The 16803-nt window shown below is 40.7% G+C and overlaps 2 protein-coding genes across 5 annotated transcripts in view; one reads left to right on the forward strand and one right to left on the reverse strand.

Moving 5' to 3' along the window:
- Window positions 1–4237, reverse strand: part of LOC109423532 (pyruvate kinase) — a 47178-nt gene extending 42941 nt beyond the window's left edge. The window contains exon 1 of the mRNA XM_019698517.3: window positions 3991–4237. The gene's annotated coding sequence lies outside the window, so the exon portion shown is untranslated. The remainder of the gene's footprint in view (window positions 1–3990) is intronic.
- Window positions 1–16803, forward strand: part of LOC109402401 (guanosine-3',5'-bis(diphosphate) 3'-pyrophosphohydrolase MESH1) — a 29137-nt gene that overhangs the window by 8759 nt on the left and 3575 nt on the right. Inside the window, exon 1 of one of the 4 annotated variants that reach the window (XM_019675066.3) lies at window positions 5468–5617. The exons of 1 other annotated variant lie outside the window; for it this stretch is intronic. The gene's annotated coding sequence lies outside the window, so the exon portion shown is untranslated. Of the gene's footprint in view, window positions 1–5467; window positions 5618–5716; window positions 5835–16803 lie in introns of those variants that run through there. 2 more of the 4 variants (XM_062847138.1, XM_062847140.1) reach the window with 2 other exon arrangements.

Genomic DNA, 16803 nt, shown 5'->3' on the forward strand with positions numbered 1-16803 from the left:
GAAGAGAGGTAGAGAGCGAGTTATAAAGGGGTCACTAGCTACGATACGCCATATATCGTAGATACTACGGCATAGCAATGAGTGAGGCAGTATCAGGAGGTTGACTATCTAAGCATTGAAGTTGAATCAGAAAGAAATGATTATGGTGTCCGTCATATGAAGCGGTTAGTTCAACGAGAGGAAAAACCACTTGCAACAAACTCTAGTTTTCGGGATTGAAGAACACCACTCTGAGATATCCAAGGAATCAAATGGAAATAAGTGTAAAGGGACACTGAAGGAGATGGGCGTCTAGTGCAATGATACGTAGCTACGTCACTACACACGGATTCAGACCGACAGTTTTTTTTAGTAATTCTGTCACAGATACTTCCGGGATCTTCGCCATACCGTTTTCTCCTGGAGTTCAAGTTTTTCTAATAATTGATCCGATGCTACACAAGGAAGTTATGCAAAGATTCATTCAAAAGTTGAGATGAGATTTTATCATAGTTTTCATAATAAATTTCGCCAGGGATTTGAAAGGGATGTTTCCAGAAATTCATTCAGGGATACAGCCAGGAAGCTCTTCTTTAAAAAGTCGTTTTGGATTTGAAAATGAATATCTCTTCTAGAATTTCCTGTAAATATTTCCTTCATGAAGTTCCTGATCATACTTTTCAGCAGTTTCAAAAGGTCCTTCCATAAAGTTGTTCAATCACTCCTGCAGAAATTTATCCAAGGGTTATAAAGCGATTCCATCGGTGGTTTTCCAATGATTTTATATGAAATCTCCAAACATTATTGCAGAGAAATTTATACAGGGATCCCGAAAGGGTTCTTGAGGTGAAACATCAAGATATCCCATTTTCAATTTTGCATACAAACTATAGAGGCACAAATCTGTCAAACGAAACATCGAAACAAGCCGCCCTTGTTTATCCTGGCTTTGCTCACTTGATAAAATAAGCAACTTTCCTAAATCGAGCGTATTTGCTCTCGAATTTTTAAGATTTGTGCTCTTGAAAACGTAAGTAGGGGTCCAAGTCGGCCATCGTGGCAGCCATATTTGTATTCTCTGAGGTTTATCCTTAAAGGAACTCCCTAAAAGAACCTAAAAAAGAAATGGGATTTTACGACTGGAAACTTGACGGAAAGGGTGATGGCTTTCTCAGTCTTCGAATCAATAATGATTCTTATCTACATTTCCGACGTTTCGGCATGAGGATTTGGCCTTTTTCAAGGGTCGGAGTGTCTACGTCTATCGTTTTTGGGGTATGTGCATAAAAGAATGCTCTACTGGGTGGCATTTCATGTATACGCAGAGCTGCCACATACAGGGTTGTATACGAAAAAAAAATTTGGCACCACCTCGTTTATTTTTAAACCGCAAGGCAATGGAACAAGTTTGTTAACTCAAAAAATAGTATATTTTTGGAACTATTTTTTAAGCTTTCAGTCCTAGTAAAATACTTCGAGGTAGCAAAATAAACGAGGGGGTGCCAACTTTTTTCGTGTACGGAATACAGGTAATGTGGCAGCTCTGTGTATACGTGTTGTAGTTTTAGATATTTTAATTTTATATAATTTACTGTGTACTAGTAACGACTGTTTTGAAAAAAATCTGCACAGTGAGTTCTATAAAATTATTGCGCATTTCCCACCCCACTGGACCCCTTTCGCAGTTAGTATAAGTGCGGGATCGTGAATAAAACTGCGATTTTGCATCGAATGGTGTCGGTATCTTCTGCGCACTTATGCATTACAAGGTGCTAAATAAGTGCGCAGAAGATACCGAAACGATTTACTGCAAAATCGCAGTATTATTCACGATCCCGCACTTATTCTAACTGCGAAAGGGGTCCAGTGAGGTGGAAAATGCGCAATAAAAAATCTTAAATAACAAAACGTTATACATGAAAAGCCACCAAATACTCTAAAAACGATAGACGGTAGACACTACGACCCTTGAAAAAGGCCAACTCCCCAGGCTGAAACGTCGGTAAAGTAGGTAAAAATCGTTCTGGCTTCGAAAATGTGGGAGAGTCATCTCCCTTTCCATCGAAAGTTTCGTTTTGCAGGAAATTTACCTTATAAATCTTTTCAGGAGTTCTTTTTCAAAGTACTCTAAGAATACTTTCAGCAATTTCTTATGGATTTTCTTTGGGTATTCATCCATACCTCTCCATAAATATTCTTTCCTGCAGCAGAATTTTATTCCAGTAAATGCTTCAAAAACTCTTGAAGGATTTTTTCTAAAAATATATCCCATAGATCACTTTCAGAAATTGTTCCCGGAAAAAAAAATCAATAGATTAAGAACATGAAATTTGAAAAATTTAAAAAGCTTTCTTGGATTCCCTGGAGGAATTCTTTGAAGAATTTCCAAAGAAATACTATAAGAAATTCCTCAAGGAACGCCTAGAAGAATTTTTGAGGGAATTTTTCGAACAATTTCTGAAGAATTACTCAGGGGCTAGTATAGAGGAGTCCCTAACATATGTGTTCTAGAAGAATTTCTAGAACAACATCTGAAGAACCTGCTAGAGCAATTTTTGGAAGTATTTACAGAGAGATTATTGCAAAAACTCCTGGCGAATTTTTTGGGGGAACTAATCGAGGGATTCCTGAATGAACTCAGTGATTTCAATTTCACGGACTTCCAGATGAAAGATTCAGAAGGAAGTCCTGGAGAAATATCTGTAGGATTTTCTGGAGATATTTATGCGTTATAATTACTGGAGGAGTTCCTGAAGTTAATTCCTGGATAATTTTTAGAAAAGCTTCTGAAGAAGTTCCTTCAGGAACGTTTAGATCAATTCGCGGAAGAATTTATCGATGAAATGTTGAAGTCAGTTTTTAGCAACTACTGAACTGCTCCAGGATCTCCTGAATAAATTTCGTTTCGAAAGTTTGGAAGCTCAGTTCTGGAAGCTTGGAAGCCTCCTCACAAAAACTTGGAAGCTTCTTTTTTTGCTCAGCTGCCAAAAGAGGAAATGAAACAAATCTTTGAAATTAATTTTAGTTTTAACAATGAAGTTTTGAAAATCTGAAAAAAATCACAGTGGCACAGAAAAAAAGTGCTCTTTTGTAAAAAAAAAAAAACAAATCGATAAATTGTCATATCATTTTTTCCCTCAGGGGCCTGTATTTTTAACTTGAAGAGCTCTGATGAGAAGAGGTTCTTATTAGAAATTTATCAGGTGGTTACGGTGTCAGGCACTGGTTTTACTGATTAAAATTACATTCTTATAAATACCTATTAGGAAGCTTTTTACATCTCACGTGTTTTCTTTCTCAGGTACTGTGGTGAAGCGTTACACTTCACATAAATTCCAATTGAAAAATTCTCCATCAAATGGTGACTCACTAACACCAGTAAGCCATGTCCTACTACCCAAATGTGAGAGATTCAATGTCAACTTAGCAAAACCAAAATCCTCTTTCCATTTCGGCATGCTTTGATTCGCCGGTCGATTTCTCTCTCATAACGTCATACTCCAACTAAACTGAGTCACTGGAGAAGCAAAGCAACCCGGTTATTGAATTGCACGCAGAAAACTGGAATATTTGAATGGGAAAAGGGCATCACGGCACACACGGTATGAATGTGTGCCACTCCGTGCTCCGCAGAGAGCAAAGTAGGCGCAGACATCAGGCAGAGGTAGAGACAATCAACGAACGACGTCACATTGGCCGTCATCATCCACTCAGTGGCATAACGCCTCGCGAGTTTGAAGGTCGCTAGAGGTCACCGGTTTGCGCTGGAAGTTGCTTGAAGTTTTTCCGGAATGGAAATTTATAGGCTGTTTCCAGTGATTGGTTTTGAATGAAAACCAGTTTGGACGTTAACATTAATGGTAACCATTCGGAATGCATTAAATTTCCAATCGTTTTGACAGATGCAACTTCACCACCCCTGCTGGGGTTAGATAACTGACTCAGGGCTGTCCCCATGGCGGGCGGCTATAATAGTGAAACCTATAAATAACCTAGTTTTTAAACACTTACTCGTCAGTTGAAGGTTGAGATTACAGGAGACAGGCGATAAACGTCAGCGCGAACACACGACACTCTTGTTTGTTTGTTGATAGAACACAACTCAATTCCCGCAGGAAGGGGATGCACTAATTACACTTGTCACCACAAAGGGGAATGTTACACGATTAATTCGACCGCAAAGTCTCTCTTGAACGTTGAACGGTGTTCTTCAGGGTGTACGTACACACGACTCCAGCGACTCAGACAAACTGAACCGTGTGCGAGTGTTACGGAATGGATTGGGGTCCCCCTAAATCGTTTTTTCTGCTTTTATATTGTAGTGTGGAAGGTCTACCTTCTTGTTTGTATTGATAACTCGAGTCGAGTTTTGTTCCAACAAACGGCTGTAAACATTCTGTATACAATGTATGTTATCATTTTGCAGGGTTGTGTTTGTCGCTGATGATGCGGAAGATCCTAGTAGTCGTATATCGATGTATTTCGATCCCATTAGAAGTAATCTTTATCCTACACCACGTGCGATAACATTAAATATCGTTAAATGTTAAATGATAGTGACATCTCATGGTTAGCTGGTTTGTTGATAGAAAAGAAGTGAATGTTGGTATTTAACAATTAATACTTTTTTTTATTGATTTGATTACTCAAACTAGTAATAATGTAAAATATGTTCTTTAAACTCAATCATTTTAAGAGAAAGTATGAAAAAATAAATATATTCATGATGAAGAAAACTTCAACATTTTTCTATAGAGATCAGTAACTTCTGACTTTGATCTATCTCCACCAGTAAACAAAAAAAAAGTTCCATAAAGTAACCCCAATATTCCAGTACACATACAACTTCATCTCTTATTGTCCCAATTACGTTCATCCTCATTGACTGTTTATTAATTTATCAATCTTCTACCTCCCGCAATCCATGTCCAGACACCTGGCCAGACATCATCACGAATCCATCACGTTCCAGTCAGCACTCTTCTGGCTGGAACCCGACTAGCCTACTATGTGGCGGCGTTCGCTCGCATTTATGAAAGTGACCTTTGCAAGGGTAAACACACTGCAATCCTGGTCATTCGTCATGAAATTCGACCGGCTGATGCTACGATTATTCATGAAAGACTTTCGGGAGGGGGTCGATGACACTTTCACCACCATACCTACTCGTCAGAGTGCGGTGAAACGTCACCTGCGCTGTTGATGGTGTAATGTTTCCACAAACGAAAGTGAAAGTTCTACTGTTAGTTTTTCTTTGCTTTTCAGGAAAACACCGGATTCTAGCCAGGGGGTTTGCAGGTGGTTGTGAGAGGAAAAGCTGCACGCGGGATATGGATGTGTTGGGTGAATCGGGTGCAATGGTGGTGGTGGTGACAGCGTTATCATTTCTCTGTTTATCTGAGACACAAACCCAGGGGTTTATTCTTATAAGAAATTTGATAGAACGCAGCCAGCCGGCGTTTTTGACAATCTGCTTGTTGCTTGTTTGTATGTATTGCTTACTTTTGTTCAGGTTGATTTGATAACAAGTTGCAAATTTACAGCTGATCATTCGGTCCCAACAAATTTTAATTTAGATTTGCACCTTAATACATTGTTTTAATTCATTTGAATGTAAACCGTATATGCAATTTCAAAGGTAAGCTATTCTTAGGATTAGTTTAATCTCTACATACGGAGAGCATCCTATTCACATAAATGCGAAGACTATGTTATCAAGTATTGATAATGTGGTCTTCGATAAATGTAAGGTTTCAATTTCTTCAGTGGATTGAAAATAGTGTTAGTGGCCATAACAATTACACATTACACCGTGTCAGAAATATGGAAATTTCCTTTTCAAACAGTATTGAGAAGTATTACAATAACATTGAATTATTCAAGACCACAATTATTTACTTACAGCACTGGACAGCCTAAAGTACGCAGTAGTGGTTGATTTTACGGGCATTTTCGCTTCGGCTAAACTAAAGTGTCTCGAGTATACCAAAGTGATAAATCCTTGTCGTTTTGACAGGTCTCCTGCTTGATTGGAACAATTGAAGCGGACCTGGTGTGATGTTTAGAACATTTGACTATCTCGCCGAGGACCTGGGATCGAATCCCACTCCCGACAAACTCGCAAAATGTGAGTTCTTCCTTCGGAAGGGAAGTAAAGTGTGGGACCCGAGATGAACTAGCCTAGGGCTAAAAATCTCGTTTAGATAAAAAAAAAGATTGGTACTATGGGGATGACAGAAAAACGACTGTTCCAATTTTGACGTTTTTCCTCTTTGTTTTATCCAGACTCGTTAGGCTAAACCTTAGGCATACAGTTGCCCTATCAAACCTTACTTTGGAACATTTAAAACATTTATCGGAGAGAAAAATATGGTCGTAACGAGATAAAGGAGCGTACCAGAGGCATTGAGCAAGCTCCCGAGCTACGCCTGAAATCCACAAGAAACCCATTAAATCCTCCGGAAAATCTCAAAGTCCACTTAAACGCCCCTGGAATCTCTAGAACAAGCTCAGAAATTTCTCGAAACTGTGAAGCCCCATTGTGTTGCAGAATATTCAAATTTTTCGAGGCAAACCGGATTTTTGGCTGGAAAGTTAGCTCGAAGTTTAATATTTAGTGCTCTAGTATAAAAACTGTTTTTTTTTTTTGTAGAAGTCTCTTGAGAAGTTCATGGAAAAACTGTTTGATTCATTTCTGAAGGAAATTTCTAAGATTTTTTGGAAAAATCCCTGTAGTATTTTCATTAGAGGAATTCTTATTGAAACCATGTTTCTACTATGTATTTTTTGGATTCCAGAAGAAATTCCTGGAGAAACTTTAATTTAACCATTGGATGAATTCTAGAAAAATCCAAAAAATGCCTGGATACATTGTTTGAGTTAATTTCTGGACAAATAACTGAAGGCATCCGTAGAGATTAAAAAAAATGCTTGAATCAATTTCCGGTAGAGTTTCTGACACTATTATTGATATTAGAGTTCTTCTCAGCAAAAAAATGGCTGGAAACTTTCACCTACCCCAGGCAATCGAAATGCCAAAGGGGATTGGGCTCTGTGGATCTCATTAACCGGTTTTGCTTGCATCCTAATGAGTCTGCTTCGGATGTCAGTTGTGATGATACGCCTAACTGTACTAGGTTCCAAGAATCACCGCTTTCAGGATGCTGTTCAGGTCTTTCTTCAATTCCAGCTCATCTAGGGACCTTAGGAGAGATTTAGGGACAACTCTGGTTGCCGAGAGTACAACCGGAACTATACGGACGTCCTCCAGGTGCCACATCTGCTTCAACTCCTCCGCTAGGTCGTGATACTTGGTTATCTTGCCGGAGAATGTTGATTGGACATTATGGTTGAACGGTTGAACGGTACAGCGATGTCGATTAGGCTTACCCGCTTCATCCTTTTGTAGTAAACCTCAATGTTGGGCCGGTTGGCATGAATGAGGACGTCCGTAATGATCTCGCGATCCCACTACACTGCCCATAACTGCATAACAGTCACATTCGACAAAAGTAGGCATTGTACAAAATGGAGTTTAAAGTTTGCAACATGCGCTAGTATGGAGACAATACAAAATTTCAAAAATGTGTCAATAATTTAAAATTCATCCTTTTGCAATGAAATTTTCTACAGCTCTTCTTGTATGCTGGACGAATAGTTAAAAAAAATAATAAGACCAAAATTGATTGATATTACGCTTTGACACCAGTGTGTATTTCCAGTGTGACTGTTATGCGATTACATTCATTAATTTTAGTCAATGAGACAAAACGACTTGGTATTTGTTTCACATTTTGCAGAACAAACTTAAAAAGTTCAATTGGGTGGATGAAAGTACTGATGATTGGGTGATGATCCCCGGTATTAACTCAATATTGGCAAAAAATGCAAATGTTACAATTATGCAGTTATGGGCAGTACAGCTGTATGCAACTTCCAGAACCGGGTCCGGCTGGTACTTCTAGTAGGGTACAAATCTGCCGACAAAGTTGCACTTTAAAGACAACTGTTGGTGCACAATCTTGGCAACTTCGCTTTGTGACGATCGAGATAGGCTGATCTAGCTAGCACTACTGAACAGCCTGCAACGACATGTTCGATCGTTTCCCCTTCTGAATTGCACTTCCTACATCGGTTCTCCACGTCTTCGTGCAAAATGTACAGTCATTGCACAATTATGGGTCACACACAATTATTAGTCACTTTTCACTTTAATAGATAAATACTTATTAATTGCAAGCTTTTGTTAGCTATTATTATTTTTCGTACATAAGTTGATTTGTTTTGTGTCACACACGGGCTAATACATCAAAAAATACATATTTTAAATATTTTTTTTGTTCGGCGCAAAACTAGCTGTCAAAGTAACGCTTCGATTGTGAATAACGGACAGTGCGTGCGCTGCTTTCGTAAGCTCTGCAAAAGCGAGATTTAGTGATTTTCATGTGCGACATGGTATCGTCACCAGAACAAAGGTATAATTTACGTTCTAAATGTAGAAATTCATGTGACTGCAGCTAATTAAAGCTTATTTCAGACAAAATTTAAGTGACTCATTATTGTGCCAAAGAACACCGAAAATCACACAATTATGGGTCACTTTTTGTGCAGCATAATATTGACAGTTCTGCGTACATGGGCATTGCATACTTTTAGGCGTTTATCGGTGGTTGTGTTGGAGATTTTGTCCCAATTTCGAAAAATTGATTCCAAATCGTGAAAACACGCTTTGTTAAGAGGTTTGAGACCAGTTTTGGATTCTACTATAGTTGATCTATCGAGAATACGTGATCATTCATTGAAAAAATAGACAAAACATTATTGTTGAGCCGATTTCTCTTGAGTGACCCATAATAGGCAGCAAATTGACCCATAATTGTTACACAGCCAATTTTGACCCATTATTGTGGTTTTCATTATTCACCAATATTTTAGTAATTTTCACCGCCTAAAGTGAATTTTACAAGCATATTTTTATTTAAAACAATAAAAAGGGGTTTTAAAGAGGAGAATATAAAATAAAAATAATGAAAGTGTTGTTTTTGTATGAAAAACTATTCATATTATGAAATGGTTGTTCCCGTTGTTCCTTGAGTGACCCATAATTGTGCAATGAGTGTACCGCCGATAGTTCTTCGTCGCAATTACCAAGTCCTGGATGGCTACCATGAAACCTTCTGTTTCTGAGAAGAGGTCACCCAGCTTATCGATGTGCTTGAGCTCCAGTTGAAGGGGGTACGTCCCACTCAACTCCTTCTGCTTCCATGTTACGATCATCTCGTCTACGGTCTTGATGTCGCAGTTCAAGCTTAGTTTCTAGCTCCCAAGTAGAGCGCTCAAGTAAAATTCCTCCTTTTTCTGTAAGTAATTTTGACATTTGTTTAAATGACAGCATTTCAACGAAACGATGCTGTAAGAAGGATGTGAAAGAAAAGGGCACCAGGTTGTTTACGATTTGGACTTGAAGAAATTTCGTTCGTTTCCTCAGGAAATGTTATTGAAATTGAAATGTACTTTTTCGCGCACGTGTGGGGAAAATGATTTAATTTATAACTTTTGGGTGGGCTGCTGGGGAAAATCCAGACTACGGATTCGCACTACGGTGGGAGGAATTCTGCTGGGTCTCTGACGGTTAGTTCATGGAGTTCTTGAAGAAATACTGGGACAAAGCTTCACAGGGAATTGAATGGAAATTTGATGAAGATCCACAAAGGATTCTTTGTGATGAATCTTCTGGCATTCCGTACGAAGGTTTTTCCTTGAAATTTCACAGAAAATTCTCTAGAAATTCTTTCAGGTGCTCCACCAGAAAATCCACCAGGATTTCAGATTTCTCCAATAATTCCTCCAAAGATTCCTTCAGAAATTTCTCTGGAGATTCCTGCAGGAACTCTTCCGGAGATTTTTTTGGAAATTCCTCGGGGAAAACCTTCCGGAGATTCCCCCAAAAGATCCTCCAGGAATTCCTCCGAGGATTCCTCCAGAAATTTCTCCTAGGATTCCTCCAGCAATTCCTCCGAGGATTCCTCCAGGAATTCCTCCGAAAATTCCTCCTGGATTATCTCCGCCAATTTTTTCAGGAATTCTTCTGAGGATTCCTTCAGGAATTTCTTTGGGGATTCCTCCGGATTATCTTTGCTGATTTCTCCAAGAACTCTTCCGAAGTTTCCTCCGGAGATCCCTCCAAAAAACATTGCGGAGATTCCTCATTCAACTCCTCCGAAGATTCCTCCAGAAATACCTCCTTGAAATTTCTCCAACAATTCCTCTAAAGATTCCTTGAGAAATTCCTCCCAGAATTCCTCCAGAAATTCCTACCGGAATTCCTCCAGAAATTCCTCTCGGAATTCCTCCGGAGATTTCTCCAGAAATTCCTCCGGAGATTTCTCCAGGAAATTCCTCCGGAGATTCGTCCAGGAATTCCCCCAAAGATTCGTGCAGTAATTTCTGGTGGAATCTCCTATTCCTGGAGGAATCTCCGGAGAAAATCCTGGAGGAATTCCCGGGGGAATTCCTGAAGAAATCTCCGGAGGAATTATTGGAGGAATCTCCGGAGAAATTATTGGAAAAATCTTAGAAGGATTTTTTAGAGATTTGCTCCAGAAGATCCTCTGGTGATTGCTCAAGAAATTGCTTCGGGGATTTCTCCGGTAAATTTCTCCAGGAATCCATCCGAAGATTCTCGGGGAAGTCCTGCAGGAATTCTGGAAGAATTGCACGAGAATTTCAGAGGAACTCTTGGAAAATTTCCCGAAGAAGTCATGGTGGAATTATTGGTGAACTTCTCGTAGAATTACCGAGGTAATTTTAGATGAGTTCCTGGGAAACTCCTGGGGGAATTTCCTGGAAACTCATTGGGGGATTCCAGGGGATTTTCTGCAAGAATTCTTGGGGAACTCCTACAAGAATTCACGGGAAACGCTTGCAGAAATTCTCAAAAATCCCCTTGATGAATTCCCGAAGAACTCCTGGAAGAATTTCTGGGGAACTCCTGGATATACTCCTTAAAGAAATAACGGGGAACTTCTGGAGGCATACCCGGGAACTCTCGGAAGTTTTATCGGGGATTTCCTAGAGGATTCACATGAGAATTTCTGGATGATTTCCTGGGAAATCCCTAGAGGAATTTTCGGAACACTCCTTGAGGAATTCTCGTGGAACTCCCTGGAGGAAAGCCCGGGGAACTTCTGGAGGAATTCCCGGAGAACTCCTGGAGGAACTCCTGATAGAACTCTTTTAGGAATTTTCGAGAACTAACCAGCTTGTTCCTGGAATTAAGAGCTATTTTCGTGAGGAACTCAAAAACACCATCTTTCCGTAACTCCCAGAACTCCCGAAAATTCTATTGAAATCATTTGCTTTTCTTGGGCCCACAGCTTCTTCGAAGAACTTGACGAGCATCGCCGAATTATTCGTTTTTTTTTAAAAGTGTTTCCGGCTTCCTGTAGAATCTCGGACAATACTCGGACTCCTATAAAATCATAACTTTCTTTTATGAGAATGGAATTCTTGGAATTTCCTTCCGTATTAACTTCTTTATATCTCATGGATTGACCAGGTTGTTCGTTCTTAAAATATTTGGATTTTTACTGCACTAATTTTCTCTCTATAACCCCAATATCGTTCCCAAGATCGTCCCACAATTGCCAACGATAGAGTGAGACAGAGCAAAAGCAATGCTGCAGATTCTCACATAATTACTTTCTTCCAGGAAACAAACTTTTTCACCAAACTGAAGTTGTTTTGAAATTAACCGCAGGAAATCCACACTCATTGCGTTTTGCCGCAGAGGCAGAGTTGCGGATTTTTTTTTGAGTACATACCACAGTGCTTTCGCATTCCGTTGCACTTCAAACAGATGCTTTATCTTGAGTTCTTCGCTTGCCAAATCTTTCCCCCTGTGTACTATAGGCCTAAGGCCCCTGTGTACTAACAGCTTAATGCACACTGATGTCTTTGGTGCGAAAGAAGAAACAAAAATAAAGAGAAATGTCACTTTTACTCACGGAATAATACATCGACATATTACCCCACGTCTCCACTAGACAGAAATGTCTTGCCATTTTGCTGCCAGAAAGAGAAAACGTAACAGAAATGATCAACACTGCTGCTTTCCATGCAAACAGCGAGAGAACATTTCTGTCATGACACATCTGTCCAGCAAAATGGCAAGACATTTCTGTCTACACACAGCCAAATAACCTTAAGATTTCCGTAAGGCACAACTTATGAAACGGCCTTTAAATAATTCATAATGATTCGGATGATTTTATAAGGTCACTCTGTGACGTAAAATTGTCTCACAGCTTGGCTTTTATTCATGTTTAGCAACATGGAATTCTCAAGCGTCGGTAGCCGTGTGGATAAAACACGGGCTCGGTGATCCCGACGTTCATGGATCGAATCCAGTCATTTTAAGATTTTTTTGTTCTTTTCATAAGTCTATCTTATGAAATTTGTCATAGCAAGCACGATCAATTTTCATAAGGTATTCTTATGTCATCCATAAGAATTAGTTATAGCAAATTTTCATAAGGTATTTCGATGAATTTCGCTAGTTTTTTTCGCTGAGTGTAGTGGAGACGTCGGGTTATTCCGTACGGATAACACAAGTTTACAAAATAAAACGAAAGTCGTGAACTTCTGTCAACGACCAACATTTTTGAAGCACAATTTAGTGCTGATTTCGAAACCGACCTTCAAAAATTTTTAAGTAGAACAGTTTTTGAGTTTTAGCTCAATATCGAGTTTTGCAACTTTTAAAAATATGTAATTTACTAAAATTCAAATATATTACGTTTTGTACAACCAATTTCAAATATTTTTCCATAAATTAAAAGCTGAATACAATACCATTCGATCATCTGAAAACAGGTTTTGCCTCAGATTGATGAAATTCAAGATATTGGCGAGTTTTAGGGACGATCTTCTTAAATTTTAGCAAAATTCCCAAAAAATTTTGAAGAAATGTATTTTTTTCAATAAGAAAAAAGCAACTTAAAAATTCTTTCTCGACGTTTATTTGACATATCATATGTAGGCGAGTTACAGTAAAAATTTGAGCTCAATCGGAGCATTGATTACGGAGATTGAGATGTTTGAAGTGAGCGACTTTGCTTAAAAATAGAACAAAAATCGATTTCAAATCATCAACCTTGTATGGAAAGTCGGAAAAATTTCCGCTCTACTGTAATTTTTTTCTTTCGCGTTTTCGAACTCAGGGCATGATTCTACACCAAAAATGATCATCAGCTTACCGAGTTCAAAAATGCTGTAAACTAGTGTAATTAACAACATGACTGACAGTATCGCATGACAGTGCCATCTGTTGGCACATCTTTTTGGCTGCGAATTACTTATCAACTGCGAACGCTAAAGTAATTTGGATAGCAAAAGTTTTACTTGACCATACTTGTCCTATCCTTTTACACAGTACTTACCAGGTGAAAACTAGCCATCAGCTGGTAATCCTCGTGCGCCAAGCGCAGAGCGCTATATCCGTGGTCAGCTTCACATACACTGGGGTACATTTCCTAACGGTTCTGGCTTTTTATGAAATATGCTCGCAACTGTTGGATCTGAGAGACACGCCTGGATATTGGTGATGCCTCTTCCTGCTACTGCGCGTGGCTGGCGGGTGACTCTCTCGATGGACGACTTTGGATGACGCATGCGGTGCTTGGTGAACGCCACTCGTACTGTTCGTTTGAACGCCTCGAGGCCAGTCTTGGTCCACTTTACCACCCCAAAGCTGTAGGTCAACAGGAGCACAGCAAACGTGTTGAAAACTCCTCAGAACACAGTTGACCTGCAGTTCCTTTTTGATCGCTGTATGGCGAATACCTCTAAGTTACAGGAAGCTAAAATTTCGCCTTCAACCATATTCCGAATCTCTTCCTGTTCGTTGACTCGGAAACAGCTGGCGTCCACTACTTGATCTCGGCGAAGATGCACTGACCGACATTTGTCAATTCCAATCTCCATCCGGATGTCGTTGCTGAATACCGCCGTCACAAGCTGCAACAGTTGATGCAGCCTCTGTACTGATTCCACAAACAGCTTCAAATGGTCCATAAAGAAGGTGTGGGTTATTCTTGTACTTCTTCCCCCACTTTTAGGTTGATAGCCACAGTTGCATTGGTTGAGTGCTCATTTAAGGGGGTTCATCGCAAGGCAGAACCATAGCGGACTAAAGGTATCGCCTTGAAATATCCCCCTCCTGATGCCGAGAGTTCTGGACCGCAACACAGCTGTTCCGTCGATGATTTGTAAGGAAGTGCTCCACATCCCCATAGCGTGTTGCATCAGCCTGACGACGTTCCCGTCTACCTTGCACAACTGCTGTACCTTAAGAAGATACGAGTGCGGTACTGAGTCGTACGCCTACTTTTAGTCGATGTACGTCATGCTCAGGTTCCAATGACTGCATCTATGATGACCTGATCTTTGCAGTCTTGCGTGTTTTTGCGACACCATTTTTGTTCCGCGGTCATCACGTTGTTGGCATCGCAGTGGGCTTGTAACCTCCTCGCTATTACCGACGACAGCACTTTGTACAGACTTGAAAGGCACGTTATTGGTCTGTACTTTGCTGGGTCAGCTGTGTTGTGGTCCTTCGGCAGAAGATAAGTGATACCCCTGGTAATGAACTCTGGTAGCTGCGTGGGGTCTTCTAGCACCATGTTGAAGCATTCCGCCATCCGCCCGTGAATCGTCGTGAGTTTTTTATAGCAAAAATTGTGCACGATATTGGGTTCTGGTGCAGCCCAATTTCTGGTATACCGGGTAGCCCCACGTATATTCTGGGCGGTTACTACGACCGTGGTCATGTCTCCAACTCCATTACACTGTCGCTCTTCTTCTGCTAACCACATCCCATTGTCGCTGTGCTGGGCAGGGTTCTCCCATAGATTGGCCCAGAACAGTGTGACTGCGCCAATCTCCAGGAGGCCTTGTCCATAATCAGGCTTGTCGGTTCGGATGCAGATGTAGAACTCCCTTGCGTTAATGTTGAACATCCGGTTCTGTTCTTTCCGTTCTCCATAAGAAGCGCAGCGATGGTTTCGCAAGAGCACTCAATCGCTGTACATGGGTGTCGAGGATCTCCGTAATGTTGACTTCTGTGAGACCTCGGAGTTCTGCGGGCTTCACAATTTCAGCAACATAACGAACTAGCCTCGCTGATGGATTTCCCTGCTTGTACTGTGTTAATCGACCAATCTTGGTCCGCGCGGGTTTTCTTGAGGGTCTCACTTGCGATCGATGCATCCAGCTCAACAGAACTACTTCTCGATCTTGTCCTCTCCTCTCCCAGTTCCCCCTGCGCTTCCATCTTGATGCACTCCACTTCTACAGCTGTGAGCATATTATGAGATTTATTTGCTCGCTGCCGTGTGTACAGCTTGTTCAAGCTGGTTCACAAAGCGAGGGAATCTCTCGTTGAACTTTTCCAGCATCCCTGATCTGCCGGATATGCCCGTCTCCATCCTCGTGTAGACAAAATAGCAGCGAATCACGTACATATTCATCTCCTTCGTCCACATGATCCGCTGCCGTCGCATCAGCCGCCTGCTAACGTGAGTGATTGACATCGATCAGCCACAGCAACATCGGCAGTTGCAGCATGGCTTTGGTGATTGCTATTGCTGCCGTTTCTGCTCTGCGTTAGTGGTACTTGCACCACATGTTCTTCCAGCGGCTGGAAGCTCGTTCTGTCCCCCGCTCCAGGACCAGCTCCAGTAGGGGCTCTCCTCGGGCGATCGCATTCTTCGGTTTCGTCTTGCTCTGGACTCCATAGAAGCTTGCAGCAAAAACTTAAATCTCAGCTGATTCTCAGACAATTTGTAAACATTGCCCTCGATTTTTTTACGGCAGTAGTAGAGAGTAAAGTAGAGTAGAGAGTAGAATAGAGTAGAGAGTAGAGTAGAGTAGAGTAGAGTAGAGTAGAGAGTAGAGAGTAGAGTAGAGTAGAGTAGAGTAGAGAGTAGAGAGTAGAGAGTAGAGAGTAGAGAGTAGAGTAAATTAGAGAGCAGAGTAGAGAGTATAGTAGAGTAGAGAGTAGAGAGTAGAGAGTAGAGAGTAGAGAGTAGAGAGTAGAGAGTAGAGAGTAGAGAGTAGAGAGTTGAGAGCAGAGAGTAGAGAGTAGAGAGTAGAGAGTAGAGAGTAGAGAACAGAGAGTAGAGAGTAGAGAGCAGAGAGTAGAGAGCAGAGAGTAGAGAGTAGAGAGTAGAGTAGAGAGTAGAGAGTAGAGAGTAGAGAGTAGAGAGTAGAGAGCAGAGAGTAGAGAGTAGAGAGTAGAGTAGAGAGTAGAGAATAGAGAGCAGAGAGTAGAGAGCAGAGAGTAGAGAGTAGAGAGTAGAGAGTAAAGAGTAGAGAGTAGAGAGTAGAGAGTAGAGACTAGAGAGCAGAGAGTAGAGAGCAGAGAGTAGAGAGTAGAGAGTAGAGAGTAGAGAGTAGAGAGCAGAGAGTAGAGAGCAGAGAGAAGAGAGTAGAGAGTAGAGAGTAGAGAGTAGAGAGTTGACATTGACTCCATCAACTCAAAATTGGCTTCCCGCACGAAACCTCGAAGTTGGGTGGAATGAACTCACTTTTGGGTACTTTCGTTTCTCCGTGTAGGCTTTTACTAATACACTGTCATAAACCAATAGTCATATGCTCCACCAAATGAACCCAGTACAGTATGCGGCAGGACAAAAAAATGCGAAAGTGTTTTTCAACTTCAAACCTCGTTTTCGTCCATTTGACATTACCCAATCTATGTTTCAACGTTCCATGATCTATAATAGGCTAGTTTTCTGAAAAGTTAATTAAAAGTTTTCCCTTTTT

Source organism: Aedes albopictus, chromosome 1 (assembly GCF_035046485.1).
Source record: "Aedes albopictus strain Foshan chromosome 1, AalbF5, whole genome shotgun sequence".
NCBI classification, from domain to species: domain Eukaryota; kingdom Metazoa; phylum Arthropoda; class Insecta; order Diptera; family Culicidae; genus Aedes; species Aedes albopictus.